Genomic DNA, 5,460 nt, shown 5'->3' with positions numbered 1-5,460 from the left:
GTTGTAAGAAACCCCTTTTAAACGACTCCTAGTCCACGTAAACCAATGAAAAAGGTTCGGGAGTCACATTTGACGAAGGGGAAGGCAAGGATAAAAATCCAAGGCACCCCTTCGACCTAGCCAAGGCTAGTTGCATGATTTAATCAAAGATTTTCTTGTTTTAACCAAAGAATTTATTACATTTGGATGTGCTACATGAATGCAAACCCTAGACCTAGGGGTATTGGGGGAAATTTCTCTTCAAAGGTTGAGTGGTGCCAATCACATTAATTGTGAAGCCCAATAACGATCCTTTGAAGAAGTCACGAATAATGCGAGTGGGATGCAAATGAATGGAATGCATGTATGCAATGGAGGACATGAGTTTGAAAAAGTAATAAAAAACAATAAATATGTAAATGAAAATGTGCACGTGAGTGGGCAAGGTACGGTATGTGAAATGATAATATGAAGTGCATGTGTGCAAGTGATGATAAAAGTGTTCGTGTGCAAGTGAAGAAACATAAAGGTGCACGTGTGCAAAATGGGACAAAAGTGTTCGTGTGCAAGTGAAAGGATAAAAGGTGTACGTGTGCAAATGGGAGGAAAAATGAAAGTGTAATGATAGAGTGGATTTAGAATGCATGAACCTAGGGAATGCATGCATATTGGGTACGGGGAGACCTAAATCGTGACTCAATTTGCCCTTTTATAGAGGGAATACAAGCGTGCTAAGGCTTAGAAAAAGCCACACTCGTCTATATCCCATATTTAAGGGGACTCTCAAGCAAATGAACCCTATAACTAGCATGAAATGCAAAAATCCTAAAATGGAGGGAAATGGGGTTCGAGGGGCATGCAAAATGATAAAACTAAAAAGAATGCATGACATGTAATGAACATGCAAACATGTACTAACGAGGGGAAATCCCTAAGGGTCTAGCGTTGGACTAGCCCATTCTATGAATTCCGACTAGCGTTGGACTAGTGGAAACGTACATTCACCCATTCCATTCATCTACACTACAGAAAGCTAGTAGACATGCCAAACACTCATAAACATGTAGCACGTAACACTTAACATGCTCGACTAGATGCAAAACCTAATAAAGCAAGTAACACGTAACACATAGGCATGCAACCAAACTAATGAACTTATTACATTCACTAACTAAAACAAAAGGGGAAGGGGAAAATGGACCAAATTGCTCGCCAAAGTCCTATCTATTACAAGCCAAGAGGTGTACACATACCCCATTAAAAGAATAACTTAATGAAAACAAAAAGTAAATGACATAAGTAAAAGGAATTAAAGAAAAACTAAGAAAGCAAAGTAGACATGCAATTCACTTAGCACGTTGAGTCACATAGGAGAGACAAAAAAGATAAAAGAAATTATACCGCCTCCTTTTGTGGTGCGAATAAGGTGGACAAAGCTTAACTTGGGCTATAACCATCCAAAGCAAAAGATTAATGCACCAATTTAGTGGTAAAACATATATAAACCAACTTGATTCCACCAACATCGAATCCTTGTTCAATTGCAATTAATTAAAGAAATGCATAATGACCAAGAAAAAATGGAATAACTCATCAAAATTCCCAAATATAGCAACTAATGGGAGCTCAAAACGACCTTTAACCAATCATTCAAGTCCAAATGCAACGCTTAAAAAACTTCAAAGGTCCAAAAGCCAAACAACGACTCAAATTACAATCAATTTAGGAATCAATTGTAATGGATTGGAATGTAATTGGGTCTTTGTGACATTGCTGCAAAATCATAGGGACCAAATTGATTAATGTTCTCAATTTCTGGGTCATAGTGACATAAGGGGAAACTTGAGGGGTTAGAATGCAATTTCTGGAAAATCTTTTCATGCAAAACATGCAAGCTACGAAGAAGCTTTGCTCCTGTAATTTTCAGCCGAGACTTTCTATCCTTGCATGTAAACTTTTGGCAAAATCAAGTTTATGTAAAGGCTTCGAATCAACTTCACTCAAATCTTCTCAAGACATTTCAAATAACAAGCAAATTAGGTAGCTTAAACAATCAAAAATTTCAGCAACCGAAAGTGAAGCCTGCTGAATTTTTATCTTCAACCATGAATTTCAGAAACTAAATCAAACTTTGATCAAACTCTCTCAAACCAATAAAACACAGCAAGAAATGATGCAAAAATCATGGAAACTTTCATGCAAAGCAGCATAGGAACACATTCTACAACAAAGTTGCATTAAGCTATGAAGCTTTCGGCAATTTCCAACCTTCTTGCTGCAGTTTTCTTAACAATCTATGAATACAGGTATTCATGCAAAGTAACACAAATCTAGACGTTTCTTAAACAGGACAGCCACAGCCAAGGCAATTCAAAAACAAACAACGGAAAAAAAAAGGAAAACAATCTGGCCGAAAAGATAAACTGCAGCAGAAATGTTGCTGTGAACTACGCAGCTCACAACTACTAAAATGCAGCAGGAAACACATCAACAACAAAAGGAGGAAACACATCAGCAAATGCCAGTTTGGTTGTATGCAAACAAGATGATGAAAGTCCAGCTTTGTAAGTTGTTGCGTGAAGAAAAAAGAACATCAAAAGTTGAGGACGAAATGCAGCTTTTCATCATGCAACCCAGAATTTCAGATATCATCTTGACAGATCCCCAAGTTAAAACATTTCATGGGGCCTTAGCAAAATTCTGAAGCTTATCTGATTCTTTGATGTTTAGCAACTCACGTAACAGCCACAAATCTTAACAGCAACAAGGATTCAATCATTCTTAATCATAAAAATCAAGTCTTTGGAACATCAAGGATCATTAAAGGAGGAAAACCTATGGTTCAACCCATTTCATTTTCATGAAGGAAAGAAAACACAAAAACTGATAGTTTTTAGTTGACAGAATCCCAATCAAACATGTTCAACAAACAATGCATTCTGCAGGCAAATCATGTATTTTAATGGCCCAGATACTAGTCACGCTAATCAAACAAGAAACCCACGTCTAATTTTAGAAGAAACAAAACAAAATAAGGTTTAAGACTACCTCTTTTCTGTCTTTTGGAATCGGACCACCGTGGATATGCTGGGATGAGCAAAAATTCACCGAAACCAGCTCGCAAGCTCTGATGGAGGACTGTGTAGCTCCAATCTTCAAGTCCGAAGCCTGCCTCCTTTCTCCTTCGGTTCTTGCCCTCTTTCTCTAATTTTTCCAGCTTTTTCCTTCATCCGCCGCGCTGATTTTCTCTGATCTGGCCCGTAGCTTTCTTGCCCAGAAACTCAGCTGCCTTCAGCTTTTCCTTTCAGCCCAGCCATCCTCCTTCTCTCTCTAATCTCCCTCAGCCGTCGAACTCTCTCTAAACCCCCTTTCGTTCCTCCTCTATCTTCTCCCTCACCCTGGTTTCTAGGTTTTCTCCCCCTTTTTCTCTTCTTCTTTTTTTTAGTTTTTTGTAGCCGCCAACCTCTCCGCTGCAACTCCAGCTCTCTGGCTCCCTCTCTCTCTTTTTCAGTTTTTCTCTAGCCGTCCCCTCTGTTTTGCTCTACTTTCTTTTCAGATTTGCAGCCGCCACTTTCAATCCTTCTTCCCTCCGCTGTTGTTTTTCTCTCAAACCATATGCTCTCTCCCAGAATCTCAGCCCCTTTTTCCCTACAATGCTTTCTGTATTTTCCGATCCTCTCCCCCCCCTCAGAAACTCCCTCCTGCGGCTCCCCTTTCTCTTGGCTTTTATATGAGCAAACCCCAACCCTAAAACTCCAACAACTTTCCCTGTATTTGCAGCTAAGGAGCCGCTCGATGATCCCTTTGCAAGCTGCGGCAAAATGCAGCTTGCATGCCACGAGCATTTTTTTTTTTAAAAAAACAACTTGATAATTACCGAAATGATAAAATAAAATATAAATAATAATAATAACAAAATTACACAAACCAGGTAATAATAATAATAACAAAACAAAAATAATTTTAAACAAAAAAAACTAAACAAAAATGGCCATTTTTTAATTTTTTAATTTTTCATTTTTCATCATTTTCTTTTTCTCAAAATAACTTAATAAAAATAACTAAAGTGCCCAAAGATTGAATTTAAAGAAATAAACATATTTTTGTGAACAAATTTTCCTTTTTCTTTCTTTCCATTTTTCCAAGCCAACTAAAGCCTATTTTTTTTGAATTTTTCTTCTTTTTCCTCTTTTTCTTTAATTTTCTCTTTTCTCTTTTTTTTCGATTTTTCATTTTCATTTTTCCTTCAAGAAAGCATTGAATAAAAACAAAATGACTAAAACATATTTTTGATGTTTTCCTTTTCTTTTTCTAAAAACTCTATGCTAATCTTAAACTTAAAAGCTAAAACTAAAAACTAAAACTAAAAGTAAATAAGAATAAAAAGCAAATGAAATAGGTCAACTAAAAGGGCGAAAATGAATAAAACTAAAATATCATAACAACTAATAGTGCAAAACACACAATAACGAACTAGAATGCAAGCAATCTAAAATGAAAATCATGAAATAGATGATACATACAAATTATTCAAAACTTGGTGTCTACAGGGACCACGAGTAGCAGAGACCGTTCCTCCCTGAGGAACATCACGCGACACCCCTGGTTGTCGTACTCCTCCGTTTCCCTTTCCAATCTTAGGGGGTGTATTTGTACCTTCTTGTTCAGAGCTACTCCCAGGAAAGCCCCTTTTCTTGGTTTGGAAGTTCTTCACCTGCAGCCTGGCATTTTCTACTCGTTGCGCCTTCTCTACGGCCTCGCTGAAAGCATTAATCTGGGCCACCGCGAGATCCTTCTGAATTTCTATGTTCAAGCCCTGGACAAAACGCCTTATTCGCCGCTGCTCGGTCATGATCAGTTCAGGGGCAAATTTGGATAGACGGGTGAACTGGCACTCATATTCCGCCACAGTTTGAGCTTCTTGACGGAGTCGAATGAACCCGTCTTCCTTCCTCTCCTGAACTAGAGGAGGGAAAAACTTCGCATTGAACTCTCTGATGAAATTCACCCAAGTCCTAGGTGTCTGTTCTCGTTCCCACTTCTGCCGAATTACGTTCCACCAGGAACGGGCTGCCCCCTCAAGCTGAAACACGGCAAAAGTCACCTGCCGTTCGTCAGGGTAGTGTAGGGCTGCAAATATATCCACCATCTTTTCAAGCCATCTTTCGGCAACGTCTGGGTCAGGTCCCCCAACAAACTTTGGCGGAGCGAACTTTTGGAATCGTTCGAGAGCTCTGTCTTCGCTCTCGATATGGTTTCCAGGGTTTCCAGGGTTAGGGTTTGGGTTTTGGCCCTGTTGCTGCACCACTTGTGCTAGCAAGTCTGTCATTTGCTGCATAGCAGCAGCTATTTGCACATTAGGGTTTACTTGCGGTTCCAGATTGGGTCCAGTAGAGGTTTCCCCCGTACCCCTAACCGGTGTGGGTTGTCTAGTTCCGCGCCCACGTCCCCGACCACTCCGTGTACCTTCCATGAGTTTTA

Source organism: Coffea arabica, chromosome 2c (assembly GCF_036785885.1).
Source record: "Coffea arabica cultivar ET-39 chromosome 2c, Coffea Arabica ET-39 HiFi, whole genome shotgun sequence".
Classification (NCBI taxonomy): domain Eukaryota; kingdom Viridiplantae; phylum Streptophyta; class Magnoliopsida; order Gentianales; family Rubiaceae; genus Coffea; species Coffea arabica.
This window is presented reverse-complemented; position numbering follows the sequence as displayed.